The 24,269-nt window shown below is 32.5% G+C and overlaps 1 protein-coding gene across 2 annotated transcripts in view; it reads right to left on the bottom strand.

The window, feature by feature from the left end:
• LOC117179144 (sestrin homolog) overlaps window positions 1-24,269 on the bottom strand; it is a 592,084-nt gene that overhangs the window by 506,138 nt on the left and 61,677 nt on the right. The window contains exon 1 of one of the 2 annotated variants that reach the window (XM_033370824.1): window positions 8,505-8,566. The exons of the other annotated variant lie outside the window; for it this stretch is intronic. The gene's annotated coding sequence lies outside the window, so the exon portion shown is untranslated. Of the gene's footprint in view, window positions 1-8,504; window positions 8,567-24,269 lie in introns of those variants that run through there. 2 annotated transcript variants of the gene reach the window in all.

The following is a 24,269-nucleotide window of genomic DNA, read 5'->3' as shown; positions in this document are numbered from 1 at the left end:
TTAAAATAAAAATTAAATAAACAAAAAAATAAAAAATCTACTCTCACCATTTTCTGAAAAATTTAGTTCTGAATTTTTCAAAAAAAAAATTCTAAAATCGGTACATAATTGCGTTCTAAATGTCATTTTGAACCTCGTTTTCCGATTTCACCCCACTGTGCACCGTGGGGACTGGTCGAACCTGATTGGCCAAACAAGTCTTTCTATTTTAAAAATCCGGGAGGACGGAAAGCCAAATCGAATTGGTATTATATCCATTGTCCCTATTGACGTTATTAGGGTGTTTTAAGGTTTCGTTTGCTTCTCTATGCTTTTTGGGAAAGATGCTGTGTGTTTTTGGAATGACTGTAGTTCTGTCAAATAAAATTGTATATCCTGTTTCGATATGATGTTCAGCTAGTACTGATTGCGTGAAATTTTTTAGCCTGACTTTACTTTCATGTTCCTTCGTACGTTGGCTCACCGCTCTCCTATTTTCGCAGGTGGTTTAAATATGGTTTGTATGTTGTGTTTGTTAAGAACTCTTCCTATTTGTTCTGTGACACCTTGGATGTAGGGTAAGGCGGTGGTACTTTTCTCTCTCTTTCTTTTGTAGGTTGTGTTGACTTGTTTTTTTGAGCGTATTTTCTTATTGCTTTATCAATTTGTTTGTGTAATCGTTCTGTATTAGGATTTGTTTAACATTTTGTAATTCCGTTTGTAAGTTATCTTTATCTGTTATGGAGACATCTCTGTATACAAGGGAGTTGATGACAGATTGTTTTTGAGATGGATGATGGCGGGAGGAGGCATTTAGGTATCTGTGTGTGTGTGTGGGTTTTCTGTACACTTCATGTCCTAAGGTGTTATCAGATTTTTTGTAAACTAATACGTCTAAGAAAGGCAATATTCCGTTTTGTTCTATTTCCATGGCGAACTCAAAATTAAGATGTAATTGATTGATGAAATCGAGAAACTTATCTAGTTCATCTCGTCCATGTCGCCAGATGACAAAAGTGTCATCAACGTAACGGAACCAAAATTCCCACTTAAGCTTGGCTTGGTTGAAGATTTTAGTTTCTAGATGTTCCATAAAGACATTGGCTATTACAGGCGAAATTGGGGATCCCATTGCTGCCCCTGAAGTTTGTTCGTAGAATTGATTATTGAACGAGAAGTAAGTATTATTGAGACAGTGTTCTATAAAAAATATGATCTCAGAAGGAAAGTTTGTAAAAGATTTAATAATATCAATTGTATCAGAGATTGGTACTTTTGTAAAGAGAGATAAAATGTCGAAACTCACTATGTCTTAGGGTTGAATGTGAATCTGTTGTATCTTTTTGATAAAGTCAAATGAGTTTTGGACGTGAGTGATGGAGTTTCCTGTAAAAGGATTTAGTTTTGCAGCGAGGAAGCGTGCTAGGTTGTAGGTTGGTGAGTTTATTGCGCTTACGATCGGTCTGAGTGGAATGTTCTCTTTGTGGATTTTTGGGAGCCTGTAAAGTCTTGGAGAGATGGGATTGGTAGGTATCAAGTTAGATATTGTTTGTTTGTCAAGTTTAAAGTCTTTAAGAAGAGTTTTTGTTTTACTGACTATTGTTTTTGTAGGGTCCTTTTTAGGTTTTGCGTATGTATCGTCAGTCAGAAGGTCCATGATTTTGTTGTTGTAGTCTTCTTTATTCATTATTACTGTTGTGGTTCCTTTGTCTGTGGGTAATATTATAATATCTTTATGCCGATTGAGTTCTTTAATTACGGTTTTCTCTTGTTTTGTTAAGATTGTGGAAGGAACTTGAGCTTGGCGTAAAATGTTGGCCGTCCAACGTCGTATGTCATTCGCTTTTTCGGGTGGAAGGGTATATATTGTGGATTCTAAATTGCTGATTATTTCTTCTTTTGGGATTTTCGATGGAGCTACAGCAAAACTACGTCCTTTAGATAAGGCTGAAATCATTTCATTGTTGAGAGGGTGGTCAAAGATGTTTTTTACTGTATTTGTTAGTTGAGTTTTCTTTACAGGAAGTAATTTGTCAAATTTTGTTTTTTTCTTTTTGGGTGGAAAGCTCTTTAATCCGTTAGGATTGGTCAAAAGATATGCGGTCCAATGTGGACCAAATGTCAAATCTGAGGGTGTTTAATAGGAAAAGTTGAAGTTTTAAAAGTTTTTTGTAGGTAGTGTGCAAAAGAAATTTGGTACGTTGTATTTTTTCTTTCAAGAGAAGCAAACTTGTATTATGCAGAATTGATTTGGATTTAGATGTTCCCAAATTATTTTTTAGTTGTAAGAATTTTGAAACGATTTTGTTGTCCCTGCACCATTTCAAAAAAGCTAAGGATGTTAGTAGCTTACCTCGAGACATCCTGAGCTTACTAAAGATGTTAGTTATAGTAAGAATACTCTCTCGGTAGAGCTCCTTAATAATATATTTAATACTTTCAAGATGAATCATTTTGATAAAAATATATACTCTTCCACCCAAAAAAGCGAATGACATACGTCGTAAGATGGCTAACATTTTACGTCAAGCTTAAGTTCCTTCCTCAAATTTAACAAAACAAGAAAAAACCACAATTAAAGAACTCAATCGGAATAAAGATATTATAATATTACCCGTAGACAAAGGAAACACGACAGTAATAATGAATAAAGAAGACTACAACAACAAAATCATGGATCTTCTGACTGATGATACATACACACAACTGAAAAAGGACCCTACAAAAACAATAGTCAGTAAAACAAAAATTCTTCTTAAAGACTCTAAACTTGATAAACAAACAATATCTAACCAGATACCTACTAATCCCATCACAGTTATACAAGATGATGAATTTTAAATGTAGATGAATTGCATTTTTGCATTAAATTAAGTAAGTCACTTAATTTCAACCACAAATGGAACTTAAGTTCAGTGTCTCATATCTGACATATCAGTAATATGAAAATTAACTGACAGGTATGTTGAGTTTAGGATGATTTTCAATCGCGTGCTCTGAAATTCAATTTGTGCTGGCAGAAAGGCGTGCGCGAAATTCGATGTGGCGATGCGCAAACACTTGGACGGATTTCGGCGATTTTAGAAGAGGAGCCAAGAAAGAGCAGCTGAGAGTATACAATTTGGCGTCGATAGCGCTGGATAGTATCGATGAACACTGAACTCATGGTAGCTGTTTCGTCGACTTTTAATATTTTGGTATATGTACTCAGATCTATAACGGATTTTGATTATAAATCGAATAAACGTACATATGTGATAAAAAAATATATGAAAAAGGATTGAAGATTGACGTTCTGTACTTGGTAGTTTGAAATGAATATAAGTGCCTTGTTTAGTGACATTAAGTACATTAAGTCATTAAGTCATTATTATTTAATTCTCATATTAAAAAAATGTAATTCCTAAAATTATTCAATTTTTAATTATATATTAATTTAATGTTCCTAATAACTGAACGATTGCGCATAAATGTTATGAATTTAAACAATCAGCTGACTTAAATTAACCTATAAGTTTCATTTCAAACGCACGCGTTGACGGAAAGTCAACAATTTTTCTGTCTTAAATTAACCTATAAAGTACATTTTACGTACATAAAGCTGTTGACTTTCAACCAAGCGCGTTACTTAAAGTCATGTTATCATCATCAGTTGAATTTCAACTGGCGAATGATCCTTTTGGTTACATCTGAAAGTCAACCGCTTTTTCCTACTAAAATTCAGATTCGCGTATTACTGTGATCTCTCCAAGGCTTCACGGGCTCCCAAAAATCCACAAAGAGACCATTCTACTCAGACCGATCGTCAGCGCAATAAACTCACCAACTTACAACCTAGCACGCTTCCTCGCTGCAAAACTAAATCCTCTTACAGGAAACTCCATCATTCACGTCCAAAACTCATTTGACTTTATCAAAAAGATACAACAGATTCACATTCAACTCCAAGACATCATAGTGAGTTTCGACATAGTATCTCCCATTACGAAAGAACCAATCTCTGATACAATTGATATTATTCAATCTTTCATAAACTTTCCTTCCGAGCTCATACCTTTGATAGAACACTGTCTCAATAATAATTGCTTCTCGTTCAATAATCAATTCTACGAACAAACTTCAGGGGCAGCGACGGGATCCCCAATTTCACCTGTAATAGCTAATGTCTTTATGCAACATCTAGAAACTAAAATCTTCAACCAAGCCCAGCTTAAGTTGGATTTTTAGTTCCGTTACGTTGATGACACTTTTGTCATCTGGCGACATGGACGAGATGAACTAAATAAGTTTCTCGATTTTATCAATCCCGCCATCACCCAGCTCAAAAACAATCTGTCATCAATGCCCTTGTATACAGAGCTGTCTCCATAACAGATAAAGATAACTTACAAAGGAATTACAAAAAACACAAAAAAAAACACAAAAAAACACTCAAGAAAACAAGTCAATACAACCTACGAAAGAAAGAGAGGAAAATGACCACCACCCTTCCCTAAATTCAAGGTGACACAGAATAAATAGGAAGAATTCTTAACAAACAACATCCACACCATATTTAAACCACCTGCGAAAATAGGACAACTACGAAATAACCCGAACGACAAAAAGGCACCCCTAAGTGATCCAGGAGTATTTAAAACCCTTGTTCTTGTGGCAAAGTCTATATTGGAGAAATCGGGAGAGCGGTGAGCCAACGTATAAAGGAACATGAAAGTAAGGTCAGGCTAAAACATTTCACGCAATCAGCACTAGCTGAACATCATATCGAAGCAGGACATAAAATTTCATTTGACAGAACAACAGTCATTGCAAAAACACACAGCATCTTTCCCAGAAAACATAGAAAAGCAATTGAAACCTTAAAACACCCTAATAACGTCAACAGGGACAATGGATATAATATCAATCCGATTTGGCTTTCTTTCCTCCCGGATTGTTTAAATAAAAATACTTGATTGGACAATCAGGTTTGATCAGTCCCCACGGTGGGGCGCTCTGGCCAATCACAGGCATCGTCGAAAGTATACATATGAGCAACATAACCTGATACCTCAGTTTCAGGTCAGCCCTGAAGAAGTGAATTGCAATGTTCACGAAACGTCGGCAAAATTTCGTAGTTTTTTACACGAGTGAAATCCGAAATATCTCTTGTTATCAAAATGAATCATAGTGAAAGCATTAAATCTATTATTCAAAATTGTACAAATTCAACCGCTCTAAATTTAAAGATTATTGAAGGATTCGTTTCAATATTGTGCAATTACAAGCGATGCTCATTTGAAAATGTCTAATTTATATACTTTTAAAATGAAATTTTATTCAATTTTGCATATCTATCTATTCGAAGACTTTATTTGCATCTTAAGAAAGATTACGCTGATTACCAATAATTTTTTAACTTTGCAAGAATCTCAGTACTTAACATTTTCGAAATTCTTTAGTTATTTATCTGGTAGCTGGCCAATAATGTTTCCCTCTGTGACCACTCTGAAAAAATCGTTCTTTCATTTATAAAAATTGTTAATAAAAACATAAGGTTAACAGAACCTTCTTCTGTTATTTGAATTTCTTGCATCAGAAACAAAAAACACCTTCATATTTATTCAACTTACTTTGAATTCAAACCATTTTTAAATAACGGAATTATAAGCAAATTATTGCAAAATAATCTTAGGTCTATGCCAGCTTTAATTTTAACAAATAGTTTGAAATTAAAGAAAATCGATGAGAAAACAAGTTTTTCTTTCTCTACTTATTTGAAAATCACGTTTAAAAACGAAAGCTCCCGGTTGGAAATTGAAGTCGGGGGCTCCCATTCTACGGCCGGAGAGCCCGGCTTTAAGCCGGGAGCTGGCCGGGGAGCCCGACCGTAGCCCGAACAAGATCAATTGGTGCTTTACTAGATTTAAATGATTCAGGTTTCAATTGTATGACGAGCATCAGTCACTGAATTAGGGAATCAATTTGATTATTTTTTGCTGTAGAATTGGAGCATATTAATATATGAAATTCCACACGCCCAGCACACAGGCAACATTAACTATTTTCACGTAGTCGTTGAGACACAAAGAAGGTATTTAAAAAATAAATATTAAATGATTGCGAGTATTTTGCCTTTAAATATTAATAGTCCTGTTTAGAGTAAATACGTATATTACATGTTTAAACATTATATTACAAATAAAATTTCTAACACTACGGGGTATTGAACCTACATATCTATATCTAAATTTAATGTCTAACAGCCGGGAGTGCTAACCACTACGCTAAGCCCACAAGTTGAAACTCGTTGAAAAAGCCATCCTCATAAGCTACAGTTCAGAAAAGTTAAAGTGCCTAATTTTAAGTTCTCTTTTTCTAATTATTTATTATTATGCGGCGTTATGTAAATATAAAATACACGAACGTTTAACAGGAATATCAATAGAATACATTTTAAATAAATAATTTAAATCGATTAAAATTTTTCTTCGCGTGATATTTTGTTTTTTCCCGTTGTAGACTATTTTACAACTTTTTAAAATAACAGGAAATGTAATTTTGTATGGACATTAAACATTTTTAACGACGAAACTCAGAAATTTAATCGTAAATTTTAAAAATTTCTTAATAATAAAATTTTTTCTAAATTTTGTGGAAGATGTCAAAAAGATATTCACCCAATATATTTCCACGCGCGGAACATCCATGAGGGTATACGCAACCATTTCTTAATGAAATCAGAAAAAGTAATTAAGTTATAAACAAAGTTTAACAATTTTATTATTGTCAATCAGCACCCGGAAAGCTACCGTCTAAGCATTCGATCATAAGATTTGTCCTATCAGAGCCCAGTCTGCCCCCGACTGGGGCTTTGACATAAATTTTGGCTAGCCAGTCTCCGACCAACGCACGGCTGGGCTCTTAAAAAACAAACATAGCCCGGTCAGTCTTCGGGCAGGAACCTTGTTGTACCAGGCTAACCCGGGCTATATCAAATATACATATTTTTTTAATAAAAATTTTTATTATCAACTACAAAAAACGAATGAATTTTTTGCAATGCAAAAAATTATTGGTACTTAGCGCGATTTTCCTTAAGAGTTAAACAACAATTATAGCATCGGCCTTGTCAAAAAAGTTTTTTAAGAAGTACAAAAAATTGAACATGTATAGTTGTGTAATAAGTACCGATATATTAATACTTTAAGATTTTATAAGACATATAAATTGTGTTTTTCCATGAGCTTTCCAAATATAATTTTAGGACAATTTTTTAATAATAAAATTATTAATAAGTATTGTTTAAACGCAAAATTAGTACGATTTCGAAAAGGTATTCTTGACATATACATAAGCAGGGTGATTTTGCGGATTTTTTAAAGCCAAAGGTACCGAGCGGCACTAATACGCTATTATTCGCGCAGGGAATATTTAATGTTCAAAACTGAACTCTCTTATCTAAGATTCGTATTTTTGGCTCAAAAATTACAGAATTCGGTCAACATTTTTTTTCAATGAAAAATCTTTTTTGGTTAAAATATCAACTATTGCATTTTTCGTTATTAATTCATCATTTTTTGTTTGTTTGGTAAAAACACAACGACTTGGCTAATAATTAAACTAGTATGTGAAAAGTGTATTATTTTTTGGGGCTAAAATTCAACAGTTTAGTTTTAAATTCATATCTTTGGTTAAACATATATTTTAGATTGCCTACTCACATCCTGAAAAAAAATCCCCTGACAATTCATTACAAATGAGTAAAAAGGGCGATATCGCTATCAAATACTACAATGTTTATAATGCCAAACACAAAATAAATAATTTGTTACAATTTTCCCTACACTATATAAATTCGATTAATAATTAAAATAAATTTTTGTTTCCATGCTTTTAATTTATTGTACACTTAACATATTAATATTTTGAATAAAAGATATTTTCCTGCGATAAGTGAAAATGATGATGAAAGGAAGTTCTATATGATAAAATTATAAAGTTACTTTCATCAATTATAAAGCATTGTTATATAATCTTATTTTAAAATTTTTAAAAAGTTACGCATGGGGGGGAAATTTGTCAAAGGTATCCCGTATCCCGTGCATGGGACTCAATCCAAAAAAAATATATGTTTTTGGCCATTTTCAAAAAATTCTAAATTGGGCAGAAAATCTTTTTTTCAATAAAAATTTTTTTATTATTATTCACTAGCAAAAACTGTACAACAAAAAATTGACCACAATTATTGAAGCAATAGGGAAATTTTTAGAATTTTTAAAAATTTGAATTTTCAAATCAAAACAGGGAACAGAAGATATTAACCGATTTCAAATTCTTTTTTTATTTTTTTCGGATGCGAAAACACAAATATTTTTCGTTTAGCTCAAACGATTCCACTAATTTGATCATTTTCACTCCGTCCTAGTAAACACCCTGATCTTTGATTTAAAAATTCCATAGAATTCAATTGAAAAATAGATAATTTCTAAGTTAAAAATGTTGAGATGGGGACTTGAAATTCACCAACACTATTAATTACATACCAATATGAATATCAAATTCTATTTTGGAATAGAAAATAATCCACTGTATGAGTCACGCGTACCTGAAACAGAAAATAAATGTACTATTCAGTATTTAGAACAACAATAATAATTTCGTGATATTCTAGACAGAAACCTAAAATTACTTTAGTAAGATCTGAAGTTTCAATTAATTATATCCACTAATAAAATTTATTAACTTTTCAGGGTGTCTATTCAAGTTCTGAAAAAAATTCTCTGGAAATTTCAGTTTTGTCCTGGTATCTATACATTATTCCAGGCAGAGATCCATGCATAACTTTTTATGAATTAAATTAAATTATGATTTTCCTTAATTTACGAAAGTAACCATAAAAGGATATGAAATTCCTTAAGGGCACAAGCTTTTAGGAATTTTATGATTACAGGACATTCCTAAATAGACTCGTATTACCACTATTGAATAATTAAACAAATGAACATTAATAAAAAAAATGTTCTATTTTTATATTTGTCACTAAAGTTCACGAATTTAATGAATAATTTGATTTATTTACTATTTGCATAAGTATTAAAATTCAATTTAACATTTTAATCAAAAAATATAAATTTACTTTTATAATAATGAAAAAATCGCTATTTTATTGAATATTTCAATTGAAGCTGCGCACCAAAAAGGTGCGTGACTAACATTTGAATAAGCCATCTGAATATGTCTCAATAAAATTAAATTCTATGCACTTCAGGTGCCTTATTATTAAAATGTTAATTAGACCTCTTGTTGATGCTCGGCTTTAATTTTTAAAATAAATGTAAGCAAACTGGAAAAATTCCCTGATTTTGAAAAAAATGCCCTGAATTTTCCCTTATTTTCTTTGACCAAAAAGTTTCCTGACATTTTCAGGTTTTCCAGGTATTTAAGATGAGTAGATAGTAGAATTTACTGCCAGAATATTTGAATTTTCAACCCAAAATACTAATTTTCAGGAAAAGAATTAAATGTTTAACCAAACAGCTCAGTCAAGACATACAAAAAATTGGACCCAATTGTTACATTTTTAAGTTATTAGGGCGATTTTTTCTGCAAGATAAATAATATGAATAATAATATTATGAAGAAACAATATATACTTTTGACAAAAAAAGCAATTTTCCACGAAGAAATTGAACTTGTAGCCCGAAAGGACGAATTTTCAATACAACAGCTAAATTTTCTACCAAAAAGAATGTCTTTTTTAACAAAATTATTGAATTTTCAACGAAATAATAAAATCTTTAACCAAAGAAAATTAAATATAAACAAAAAAGTATAAAAGTAAACTGATCAACTAAAATAGATTTTAAGTTAAAAAATAAATTTCAACAACAAAAAAACAAACATTCAACTTTGGAAATTAATGTTTTTCTTTCTAAAAGAGTTTCTATATTTCTGGATGATATGCAACTTCCAAGATTCAACAAGGAATGTTAAAAAAATTCTGAATTTTAGAATGAGAAGAAAAATTTTAGTAAGTCTATAAATCTCTACGTTTCTTTAAATTATTTTCTTTATCTTCAAACATTTTTTTTTATAATTTTTTTAATTTAGGACATTTTATGAACATGAACACTGAAAAAATGAGTAGTGACAAGAAACTCTTTATAAGTAAAGATGGTATTAGTTACAACTACTTCGTTGGTAACTGGTAATAGTGACTAATCAGTTTTGTGCGGCAACAAGTCGCAGTTAGTCCTCCTATTTAGGTTATATTAGTGAGGATAGAAATTGTAGGTGCAACAAATAAATTATTTAAATTTACCACCAATTTATTTTCCAAGAAATAAAAATAGTAAAGGTTACAAGTTTCACCCCTTGAAGATATTGGCAGACCTGAAACCTGACCAGTGCTGCCAACATTTGCCTTCATGTTTTCGACGGTCGCCATTTTAATCTGAACCTTTCCGTATGATGTGTAAACACGTGCGAAATATTAAAGAGCATCGTATAGATCCTAATTTATTTAGAAAACATAACATGTGTGATAAAAATCATGTTTCCGACGGTCGCCCTTTTAATCTGAACCTTTCCGTATAATGCGTAAACACGTGCGAAATATTAAAAAGCATCGTATAGATCCTAATTTATTTAGAAAACATAACATCCCTGGCGGACCGAAGGAACCGAATGGAGCCTCTACAAAGTACCTGTAAAGACTCCATTGGGTCCCCATTCGGTTCCTTTTTAAAAAACTCGAAGAAACAGCAAAATCAACTTTTAAATTGTTGAAATTCGGATTCTACGTTAAAATTTCCTATAGAAGGTCACGGAATAATCGCAATAGTTTTTTTGCAACGGTAAGAAATGTAAAAAATATAAGACTTAGAACGCCTGTTGACTGCTACACTTCAAACGCGTCGCCTGTAAGTAGCAGTCAACAGGCGTTATACATCTTATATATATTTTTTTAAACTTTTTACCGTTGCAAAAAAAACTATTGCGATTATTCCGTGACCTTCTATAGGGAATTTTAACGTAGAATCCGGATTTGAACAATTTAAAAGTTGATTTTGCTGTTTTTCTGAGTTTTTTTAAAAGGAACCGAATGGGGACCCAATGGGGCCTTTACGGGTACTTCTTAGAGGCTCCATTCGGTTCCTTGGGTCCGCCAAGGATGTATGATAAAAAGACACTGCTAGAAAGCGGGGACTTTGAAGGCTATATCGAAAAATTTGAATTTTAAGTACATATTCTTTATATATGTGGAATTTTCTCATTTATCGTTTTTTAGATGGAGTTAGCTTGAAATACTCTATAAATACATCAGCGTGAAATAACTAATTTAATAGCAAGACTTGCTAATTGAAGTAGCAACGCTTACTATTTAAATTAGTGAACACACCTACCTGAAAGTAGTATCTACTATCGAAAGTTGTAGCGAGAACAAATAAAGTAGTAAGGACAACTACTACCTATCATGCGAACAAAAGTAGTAGCCCCAACCACTTTAATAGCAGTGGAATATATTTTACAAACTAAAATAGTTGGGCTTACTACTTTGTTAGTTCTCCCAACCAACTATTTTTTTTCAGTGCATCTAGAGTCTAGATTTGGATTCGGCAATAGCTATGTAAATCTGACAGCACCAGGTCATCAAACATGATGTCTCCTATTTCATAATTAAAGGCTCATTTAATGCCCCATTGCCGAATTTTCGGCTCATTTTTTTAAAATATGCATGGTGCTGCCAGCTTTACTTGAAGCCAGTAACGCCAGTCAAGGAATGATTCAAGAATGATAATATCAAATTCCACCTTTCATAGAAATTTCCGGCTCACTTCTAGCTCCAGGAATCACTTTACACCAATGTCCAACCCTCATAATTAAAAAAGTGCCACGAGGGGCAAAAGGACAAAACATTAATTTTTCGATTGTTCTTCCTAACATTAATAAGGGCCTATTTAGGACTCACTTTCTATCCAACTATGGATTTAACTACTTAGCCCTTTTTATAAAATATTCAACGGTGCTGCCAGCTTTACTTCAAGTCAGCAACGCCACCACAGAATAAAGTAATGATCAAGTTTGTTGCAGGAAATTTTTAGAGGGATACATTTTTATTCAGACCTCTTCGGGTTTTTCAAAACCATGTGTTGTCATGGAAAAAAAACAAAGTTTAATTGATATTTGGTTAAAGTTTATTCTGTAAATTTCTTTTTTTTGCAGCGAATATTTCGTCGGAAATCGATGTAAAGTTTATCTTCTATTTTTTCTGTGACTCGAGGAATCGGTCAAAAAATGATAATATCATATTTCTCCTTTCACAGAAATTTCCGGCTCCAGGAATCCATTTAAACCAACGTTCTACCTTCATAATTAAAAAAGTGCCACGAAGGGCAAAGGGAAAAAATATACATTTTTTATTTCTCTTCCTAACATTAATAAGGGACTATTTAGGACTCACTTTCTATCCAACTAGGGATTTTACTACTTAGCCCTTTTTGTCAAATATAAGTCCAGTCATCTGGTACTTTTAGATGATAATTTCTGAGGCAGTCATTTTTTTTCTTTTAATTACTTCAGTTGGGGATGCATAATATGGGGCGGGGTTCTGTGAACAGGATTTCGTCTCGGAACACAGAATTTTTTTAGGGAAAGGTGCAAAATATCACATTCCATTGGACTGGTGCTTTCCTGTGCATTTGACAGGTGAAAGTGTTCTTACCAAAATTAAAGTAGATACAATTCTGCGTAAAATTAAAAAAAACGTGGGTCTATCACCAATAGTTTCGGAGTTACGGCCTTTAAAAAAGACCTATTTTTTGGTCTTCTTGCGCCGAAAATCATGTTGATTCGGAAAAAGATAAAAAAAAAAATAGGCATATTTGGAAAGTCATTGCTCGTGACCTGTTGCGGGAGCTGGAATATTTTCCTTTTTTTTAACTTACGAAGAATTTAATCCTCGTATATTTATTCTCTAGGAACTTTCTTCTGTGACAATCCCGAGACGAGCTATTTACAAAAAACTTAACTCTGGGCATTTACCTGTAAATTCAGGTAGAAATGGGTCACCTTCGGCAGGTGCTAACTTGCGATCTATTTTAGTTAGGACAATGTGCTTTGTTTTGAAATTACAGGTATTTCCGTCTGCTTTAATTCACCTGTTGACCATTTTAAAATCTGGCTATCAGGATCCGAGATCCAGAGAAACAAAACAAAAAACATGCGATTTTTAGAAAAAATTGGATAAAATCGGGGGTTTTTTAAAGGCCGTAACTCCGAGACTATTGGTACCAGATCAACTTTTTTGTAGTTTTACGCAGAATTTTAGCTACTTTAATTTTTGTAAGAACACTTTTACCTCTCAAATGTACAGGAAGGTATCAATCCAATGGAATTTGTTATTTTGCACCAAATATTTTTGTTTGACAGTCATTTGCACCTTTAGACTGAAAATGATAAAATTGAAAATTATTTCAAGAATCAGGTCATTCTGATGAGTATACTTTGCTGATCAAATGAAAATTTCAAAATCTGTATTAAAACATTGCATATCATTTTTTTGAAATTTCGAGATCAAATTGATCAGCTGGTATTTGTTGCATGCAATTGTACGTTCAGAACTTTAGGCACGTTACTTTTCGCAAAAATGAATACCTATTCCTCATCGTTGTAAAAAGCTTCCACAGAACTTATAACGCAATTTGTAATGCTTAAGGGTTGGTTTGCCTCAACAGAAAAAATCTGGGGGTGCGAAATGTTGAAGGTAATTGTTCAAGCAGGACAAAAGTCAACTTTACCTCAGTTTGAAGTATTTACCTCGCGTTTACCCTGTTTTGCCAATTACCAGAAACATTTCCCACCCTACGTTTTTTTCTTCGTTTAAAACACGCTTAAAAATGGATTTTTATACTTAACAACTAGATATTTATGACTAGCTCATTTTATGTTTAACTATAGAACAGCTATCGAGATATTAAGGATGTACTCTACGTACAATCAATCTCAAAAGTTGCCTTTCTTTAAAATGATTTATAAAATCAACAAAAACAGATCTTTTATTAATTTCAGTAAATCTTGATGGAGGCTTCTAAGCAGACTTCAGAAAAAAATAATTCAGGTTAAAATTGTTTATTTAATAGTAGTTATTTTCAGACTTAGTTTTTTCTTTCCCTTCAGGGAAAAGTTACAATTTTTATTTAATCCTAATGATCAAGGTCTCATTTTATTCTTGGAAGGATTCTCTAAATTTATATTTGGGTTGATTTTATTTTAAAAAATTAATTGAGAAATCACTAAGTTATTATTTTTATAAACAACCATAGTTTAAATTGTAATTAACACCGCCCAAATAGAATTGTAGAGAATCCTTCAAAGAATAAAATGAATTAATAGATCTTTTTTTTTGTCGATTTTATCAATCATTTTAAAGATGGGCAACTTTTGAGATTGACTGTACGAATTGAACATCCTTAAATGTTAAATTTATTTATTTAAAAGTATCATTTCACTATATCCAATCTAGTGAACAAAATATTAATAATCATAATTTTTTCACAAATTTTCATGCAACAAGAAACATTTACTATAAGCTTCATCAAGTGGCCGATAGAGGTTTGGCGTTTTCCTGCACTCGAACGACTTTAGTATCTTAGATTTTTCAGTCTAATAACATCTCGGGTTTTTCATTTTAACACAAAAATATTGTTATGCCTGATATCTTAAAAAGAAAGCAGATATTACGCAGTAATATCTGTATGCTTAACGGTGCTATCTTACACTGTAAACATGAACATTTGCACATCCATTTTTTCCGTAAATTGTAACTTTGTTGTGTATATAAAATAAATAAATAAATGTTCAACCAACCAATTTATCCTGTAAAGTACCTAAGAGACAATTTGGGCGTTGGTACGTTTTAGAACGACTATCGCAAAACTATAGAAAATGAGAGAGTTTTAGAACTTTTGTAGAAGCCTTGATTATAAATTCATACAAAATAATTGTATATTAAAAAGTACTTCATCTATCGAGGACTCTGTTTTTTTTGCTTATACAAACCAATACTTGAATAATATTTTTTGTCGAGACTACTACGAACATCGTATGCGTTTCTCCTTGGCAATCAGGGCCGTTCTCCAGTTCCCTTGGCGTGTCTTGGCAAAACAGTCTCGTTTCCGTCTTGTCTCTCATCTATGTATTATCTGCCTTCTATCTTTTCACTTGCCATTCTATGGACGTTCGCCCCGCAAGTGAACGTTGCATTGCCGATTCAGTTCGCATATGTTTGCTAGCGAGCTGTCCATCGCGCAAACTGATTTCTGTTTCTCCAATCAATATTTTCTCTTTTTGTAATTGGATTATTAACATTAAGTTAATTAAGTCTCAAGTGGCTTCAGCAGGACTCCGTGCAACCAATTCTGTTTCTTACTTTTACTTTCCCACACTGGGAAAAATATTTGATTCGCCGAACAAAAGTTTGATAGGATTGCTAAAACTCAACAACAGTCAGAAATAACCTGAAAGAATCAGGAAATTTTCAATAAACGAAAGTCTAGGTGGAAACTACTTCTAAACTCCTAAATAGTTTAGTTTGAAATCTGTCAGACAAATATTTCTATATTTATTACTGGTGAGATTTAAAAATAAAATTTGAAAAGTGAAATCTTGATTTTCATTTACTCTAAATTTATTAAGTAGGTCTAGCAATACTCTCTTTACGTTTGTTAAGTAAATATGTTATGTACAGCTAAGTCTCTTATTTAGTAAATTATAATCAAATGCATGGTAAAATTTTCCAATTCAAGCTCAAGACTACTTTCTCGTACGAAAATTCCCGCATGATTAAAATATTGCATTCTCAAATGTAGCATAATTATTTAAAGAGAAAAGGAGAAAAGGGGAAATTTTTTAAAAATAGAGGGATAATGAGTGAAAGTAGACGCCGTGCGTGCACAAAAAACGGTTTTCATAATCTATTAGGACGTTAAGTAAGTCGTTCAAACTGCCTTCCATACTTTCCCACCCCTCAATTCATCCTTCGCATCCCTATCCCCAACTTCTTCTATTACTTCTTTCTTTTCTCGCTTCCCCAACTAACAGTTTCCTTATTATCCTACTTCTTTTCCTCAGCCCTAACTTCCCCCTTTAAACTCAATCTTATGTCTAATAATTTCTCCTACTACACCTCAATTCTGCTCCTATAATTTCTCCTCATTTCTCCAACTTCCCCCTCACTTCCTCAGCTAACACACCCCTTGTCCAGTCCTGACTTCCACTTTCCTACTTACCCTAAATTCTAATTATTTTCCCTATTATCCCCCACTTCCCTTCATATAATTTCTAGTCATTTCCCCTAATTCACCTTATTTTCCCTACTCCTCCTGCTCACTCTCCACTCACTTCCCCGAACTTCCCCTTCCTTGGAAAAAGTACGACCACCGGATGGACAACCAACTGAAATTATAAGGGTTCCTGTCCGGGGTTACGAAACTCTAAAAAGGGGAATTTAAAAGAAAAGAGGAAACACAAGGGAATAAGGGAAATACTTTGATGCCTGTGTTATAGATGTACCCTGGGAGAGTGGTACCTCTCCAGTGGTAATTGCACTCTGCAATTGCTATATACCATCTCATGAGCCTAATTCGCCTAACAAAATTAAATATTCCCGTGAATCAATCGCTCATTTATTTACGCAAGGTTTTCTTAGAAAAAGGTCATCGACTCTGCTTCTCATAGGAAAGACAAATCGAGAGCAAAGTCTCGAAGCGAACTTCTGGGAAACGCTCTTCACTAGTTCCCCGCCCGTAATGTTTCAACAACGACCGCGACGTTTGTACTCTCGTAGTTAGTCACGTCTTCAACGTATACTTGTTTCTAGAATCTAGGTGAACGCGAGCGATATCTTCGTGGACGGTGAACACCTGGACGATTATGATTAATTCGCACTCGTATTAGTTTTCATGATTCCGCGAGGAACACGTAAACAATAGATCCATTTTTCACGCTTTGAGATTTCAAATTAATTACAAAGCATCTTCACATGCAGTACACATACAGTACAGTACATAACTGTACTGCATGTTTAACGGACAAAAATGGTTAAAAACATTATTATTAACATTAGAAGTCCAGTTAAAGCAATTAATTTACAAAAAGAAATGTTGAACATAATAGTTGTATTTTCAACCAAACCGAACCGAACCAAACTGAAGAAATCTTCAAACCAAGGTAGATTTTTCATTCAATAAGGAAAAAAATGTATCCAAATTTCGGTAACACTTGTACAATCAGCCACAGAAAATACAAAAAAAAATTGTTCTTACTGATATATCTCCTCCGAAATAAATTAGACTATTGTAGAGGAATTATAACTTATTTAATACCATTTAGCAAAAAGCGCAAAAAGCAACTGAACTAATATGGAAATCCCCAGTTCTCTCCAATTATTTATGTTAAACGACGATAGTTTGCGCTAGCATCGCAATTCTCGCTACATCATGAAGAAAAATGGAGCGATTATGAGGCGAAATTTTATCCAGGCTCAGTTAAAAATTGAAATTTATCTTCGAGTCATGTAAAGTTTATCCGGCAAGGTTAATTTTTGTTGCGGTGAATCTTTTAGCAAGAATCGATGTAAACTTCATCTTTCGTTTTTTCTGTGATGAACTTCGAACAAAAAACCTAATTTCTAACAATTTTGTTTAATAGTGAATTATAAAAAAATATTTCATTCTAAAAACATGAATTTTTTACTAAAAGGTATGAATATAGAAATAAATGAATTTTTAATAAACGATCAATTTTCAACAAAAAAAAAAAAAAATGAAGTCTTCACTAAATACTGAAATTTTCAAGAAAAGAACATCAGGAGATTAATTGTGTAAAAAAAACCGTTTTTAACCAAATACAATAATTTTCAAACAAGTAAGTTACTTTGCCAAAAAATAAATTTTTTACAAAAATATGAATATTTATATTTTCGATTGCAAACAATTACTTTTGAATAGAAAAAAAAAACTTATCAACAAAATAGTTGAACTGTCAAAAAACCGATACATTTTTAACAAAGAAAATTAATTTTATACCAAAAAAGTGGAAGTTTTAAAAATAGTTAAACCTTTAACCAAAGAAACGATTTTATAACCAAAATAATTCAAATCTTGAACCACAGAAGAAAATTTTAACCAAATGGTTAAATTTTCGACTAAAAAGGTGAATTTTCAACAAAAAAAAGTTATTAATAAACTGGACGAATTTTCCAAAAAAAAACATGAACTTTGAACTGAAAAAGATCAATATTTAACCAAAAATGGAATAGTTATATTTTAAGTTGAAAAAATTATGAAGATTAATATTATACCACAAGTGACCAATTAAAAAAAAAAAAACAGTACAATTTTCAAAAAAACGAAACGATGTTTCATTTTAAATGATGAATTATCAACCAAACAAAAATTAATTCTTGACAAACTAGTTCCACACAGTAAAAAAAAAATATAATGAATTTTACATCGCTGGTGGATGTAAATAAAAAGACCCTTGTGCATCGGAGTAAGTTTACGAAAATTGGTAAGAATCCACTTAGCGATGAATTTCGCAATTGCAGCTGTTGTGATATTTAAATTCGGCAGGTAATTTTACACACAAAAAAGCAAAATTCATTCTATAAAAAATAAAATAAAAATTATCAGACGACAGGATTCGAACACTCGAAGCTCAAACTTCGTACAATTTCATGGAGATTGAAAACACATAAGCCAAACACGTTACCACCTGCCTAAAAAACATAAGATACTAGGGGTATTTTTTGGAAGTTCATATATTCCGTAACAAAAATATGAAATATATGTTTTAAATAGCCGAATTTTTCCCGTTCCAATAGCATAAAATGTAAAAGGCAAAACAGAAATAGCTCGAATTTTATCTAATTTTGTGTGAAAACTGTCAACGAAGTTGAATATAGTTGTCAATTTCCTCGTATTAACAATTAAAATGCTTCCAAATTTGAGAAAGAAGGCATCGATAAACAACGAAAACGAGAGCGACTTGATTTTCCCTTCTGAATATCAAGTTCACACGAGGGACTGTGTAATTTTGTTGTTATCTAGTGCGTAAGGTTACACTGTTCTTCGAGGGTTATCTTTTTTACATCCCTAGAGGATGTAATGTCACCCACTTTCGTGAAATCACACAGTGAAGTGTGTGATATTTACAATGATACAATATATAATTTTCTGAAACTTTGTAATTTTACACAAATCTTTTTTTACAGTGCTCTTTCAACTAAGTAGCTGAATTAAAAAAAAAAAGATGAATTCTCAACAAAAAATGTGACACTGATATTTCAACCAAAAAATACTTAAATTTAAAGACAAAAACATTTGAAATCAACCAAAGAAGACAAATTTTCATCAAAATAGTGAAATATTCGATCAAAACAGATTAATTTTCAACCGAACAGTTTCTCTTTTTTCCGAAAATGATTCAATACGATTATATTGTTAAACAGTTGAGATGAATTTTTGAACCAAAAAGAATTCTCATTAAGAGTTGAATTTTCAACCAAAAAGAATGAATTCTCAAGGAAATTATTGGACTTCGAAGAAAATAATATAAATGTTAACCAAAAAAGGAATTTTGAACCCAAGACATTTTAAAATAAAAGAAAGTATAAAATTGTACGTTTGTAAGAACTGTCTACGTATACCGACAAAGTGCGACAACTTTGATAGAAAAACGGCCTGTTTATAATTTTTTTTTCATAATCTCATTTCATTAACTTTTAAACTTCAGTTTAATTCCTGAAGCTTCTTTTTGACCTTTAATTAAAAGATCTACTTGGAGATAACATTTTAGAAAGACTAATCCTATTACGCAAGGACAACGAGGGAGAAAAGCAATCTGTCTAGCAAAACATTTTACAAAATAGTGCAAAATTGTTTACATTGTTAAAACACATGAAAAATGAGGATGTCATGCAGCGCTGCAAAGTACCTCATAAAAATTTCAAGAAACGCCTTCCGGACGAGGAATCTACATAAATCTGAAGCTGCAATACAACCAAGCTGAAGTAACGAGTGAAGATTGAACGATTAAAAAAAAGGCTGTCGGCATCGAGAGACCTGGAGAACGAAAACCGTGAGTTTGTGACGATAAAGAAAGGTGGAAGCCGTTGTTACTTCTCACGAGTCTATTTTATTATCCAAAGCATTGATTAATCAAAATATCAAACGTGCGGGTTCGCTTAGACTAAAATTTATAGCTACTCAAGAGGATAAAGGGAGAGGCTCTGTCAGAATTTATAGTACTATATAAAAGGACTCGTTATGCATGTAAGTAAACTGAGGATCCTATGTTGGGGGAACATTGAACTGCAACTGGGTACAAGAGAAGACGCGTAACGACGCTAAAAAGAGACAGATGCAACTTTCCTAAGCGATGTACTCTTTTTTTTTAGCCATTATTCTGTCAGTATAAATCTGTGAATACTCCGGGGTCTTCCTTATTACCTCAAGTTTTACAAAATATCACGCTATAGGGTGGCAGATCTAACATAAACAAATTTAAGGCCACTATCTAGTTTTCCCGGTGAAAAATTCCATTTTTCCCAGGATAGCCGAAACACTTCATTATCGAAATTCCCGGACTATTTCTTTATTTTTTCTATTTTTTTATTTTCCTTGACAATGCGGAAGCAACCGATATATATGCGGTCCGTCGGAGGTGGATTACTGCGGATAACACGGATTACCCTGGATTACCTCTATATATAGAATTAATCTGGATTACCTTGGCCACTAATGGACCCAAGTAGGGAACCTTACATAATGACTTCGTGAGGATCATCACTTGGGGTTATTGCTAGAGAGATTGATTAGAAACCTGGGTCGGAGCAGTGTCGCGGAACGAAAGTGTTATTTACATAAATAACACGAGAATTCTGGATCAATCTGAAAATTCTCTATCCCTTCCACACACTACTCCTTTCCCTACCGAGTGAGTCACGCCTACCCCGAAAGGGAAATGGCTTAATGTTGTAATAATAATAATAACCTGAGGTTATTCCGCATTGCCGTGGATTAGTTAACCACAACGAATTAATTTTCAAGAAAATTGTCGAATTTGCAATTAAACAGAGGAGCTTATAACTAAATAGTTGAAATTGCAACCAAGAATATTATCTACCAAAAAAGATGAATTAAAAAGAAACAGTAATTTGCAACAAAGTAGTTGAATTTTTAACTAAAATAGATACAATTTCAATCATACAGTTGAATTTTATTCTAAAAATAAATAAATTTATAACCAAAAATCAATTTTCAATTTAAAAAAAGATTCTAAAAAAAACTGTTCAATTTTCAACCAAAAAGATTAATTGTCAACTAAAATTATGCACCCTCAGCCAAAAACGGCATCTTTAACAAAGTAGTTCTACCTTAAACCAAGTGACTACATTTAATCTGAAACAGATAAATTTATCAAAATAATTGAATTGGGTCCAAAGAGACAAATGTTCAACCACACACTTGAATTTTCGACTTAGAAAGATTACTTTTTAATAAAATAATTTTAAATTTTCAACATGTTAATAGAATTTAAAAAATGAAGTGTGAAGGAAAAATATAATAGACTCTTGAAATTAAAAAATTAACTTTTTACCAAAAATCAGGAATTTCCAACCAAAAGATATGGGTTCTGAAACAACAAAATGAAAATAGACTTTTTAATAAAAAGGAATTCACTTTCAACCCAAAAGGACAACTTGTTTATCAGAAGATGAATTTTCTATCCAAAAGGACGATTTTTTTATCAAAAAAAACACATGTTGAACAGAACAGATAGATTTCTACAAAAAAGATGAATTTTTAACAAAATAGTTGAATATTCAACAAAATAATTAAACTTTGATCAAATAGTAGAGTTTTTAACCAAAAGATATGAACTGTAAAACAAAACTAAAAACCAAAGTAGACTTCAATGAAAAATAATTAACCTTCAACCAAATAGACGACTTTTGTACCAAAAGATGAATTTACAATCAAAAACTACGAATTTTCTATTCAGAAAAACGAATTTCCAACAAAACAATTGAATTATTGACCAAAACGATACATTTTTAATAACATAGTTCAATTTTCAACAAAATAATGAAATTGCCAACCAATTAGAATTTTTATAGCTAAAAGAGAGGAATACGGCGCAAAAAATTTGATAGTGGAATGTTTAAATAAAAAGAATTAGCTTTCAAAAAAAAGGATGATTTTTCAACTAAGAAGAGGATCGAAGTAAAAAGTACTTGCCATTGACAACAGCGCCATCTGACCCGCGAATATATATCGTAAAGGTGTACAAAATTAATTGATATATATCAATTAATATTAATTAAAGATTAAATATAGAATAAACGAGGGTTTAAAATTAATCATTTACTATAAGATTTCTTGTTGATATTTAATTGAAATTTACATTTCTTCTGAATAGTTCCAAATTGGTGGCGTTGTCGCAGCTAACAGTAGGCTCTACGAATCGAAAACGAAAAATAAGAAGTATTGGATAGATAGACAGACAGAGACAGAGTGAGGGGGCGTAGAGAGGGGGATATAAAGGGGGTAGCGAGAGGGATAGGGTGGGAGGGATAGAGGGAGGGGCGATTGAGTGGTGGAGCGGGGGGAGAGGTGGAGGTCCGGTCAAGTTCAGACACTTGAAGTGTTGACGTGCAGTGTTTTATTGAGTAGAGTCTTTTTTGTGATTATTGCTGTTTTTAAATGTTTTGATCAATTAAGTGACCTAGAATCTGGACCGATTATTCAAGACAAAGCTCTTCTTTTAAAAGAGATGCTCAGCGGCTCGCAAACGTAAGCAAGTAAAACATTTATTTAACGCGTATCAATAAAGTTTCTTTCTCATTTCCATTAAATATTAAGTTGAACCTTGTCTCCGTATATGAAAAAACATTTTTTACCGTGCATTAAAATCCATCGGGAATGGTTTAAATGCCCCTGACTGTTTAGATCCAGAGCTGGCTATAATGAGTTAGTTCCCACCCACCGTCAGTCCCAAAATCGGCGCTACAGAAGAGTTTCACTGTACTTGCATTTTCAACAAAATATATAAATTGGCAAACAAATAATACAATTTTTAACCAAATGAAATAAATTCTGAACAAAAAATATATTAATAGACTTTCCAATTAAAAAGAATTAACTTGCAACCAAAAATAGTTAGATTTTCTTATTTATTTCTATTCAGTGACTTCTCATTCAAAGTACAAACGCGAAAAAGCGCAATTTTCTTGAAAACAGGGAGGAAAGGAGGAATTCCTTACAAAAGGAAAAAGGGGGTAATGGGAGAAAGATGGTCAAGACTGTGTTTCAATAAACCGCAGTCAAAATTCTGCGAAAAAAAAATTATTGATAGAAATTTAGGATACCTATGGATGTAATCACTGTGTGAAATCTCTCAAAAGGAAGTTTTTTTAAAACGTAAATGATTGCTAACATTGAGCACAATTAAACATATTTTTTTAGGAACGAGACGATATTTATTGTAAAAGTAAAAACAAATCTAAAAAATGCATGTCTTCATCAAAATAGCCGTCTGTTTTTCTTCCTTTTCCCCGTGTTAAACATTCCAGGCTAATTCCCGGTTTTCCAGGTCAGTGACCACCCTACGCTCCCATCCCCAGTTTCAGACGTCTCAGTTCCATGCTTTCTAAACAGTTCAAATTTGGTGGGCATCTCAATCTCACTTAATACTCCGAAAGTTGGCCACAAGCGCACTTAAAGTATAATTTTAGGAAGTAGGGACCAGCTCAAGAAAGAGTTAAATTTTAGAAAAATAAAACTGATAGTTAAATCGTTTTCCAGGTGAGTATAATTTGAGAATGTGAAGCAACAATAAGAGAGCGAACTCAGCTTCTATTTACGACTTGGCTGCCTTTGCATGTAAAGATACTTGGCAAAGTTTAGACGTAATACCGGACGTAAGCCGTATGTCCAGTGGATGTTCTTTACTTTATGGGACATTAATACCACCACCTGTACGATTGCAACATAGTGCACGAGCACGCGAGCTGGGAGTAAAGAGGGCGTATATTTATGTTGTGTACCACTGCAGTTACTAATGCAGCGAAGGGTCGCCAAGATCTCATGTAAATTACCGAGACATAATGGCTTCTGCCTATTTACTAGGCAGTCTGATAAGTGCCTGAAAATTCTAAGAGATGGCATTAGTATGCACTAATGTGAACCATTTTCGTCGAGCTTGATCCTTCAAATGACGCCTGTCAAAACTTCAGCCATTTATGT

The sequence above is a fragment of the Belonocnema kinseyi genome, chromosome 8 (assembly GCF_010883055.1).
Source record: "Belonocnema kinseyi isolate 2016_QV_RU_SX_M_011 chromosome 8, B_treatae_v1, whole genome shotgun sequence".
In the NCBI taxonomy this organism is placed as follows: Eukaryota; Metazoa; Arthropoda; class Insecta; order Hymenoptera; family Cynipidae; genus Belonocnema; species Belonocnema kinseyi.
This window is presented reverse-complemented; position numbering and strand designations above follow the sequence as displayed.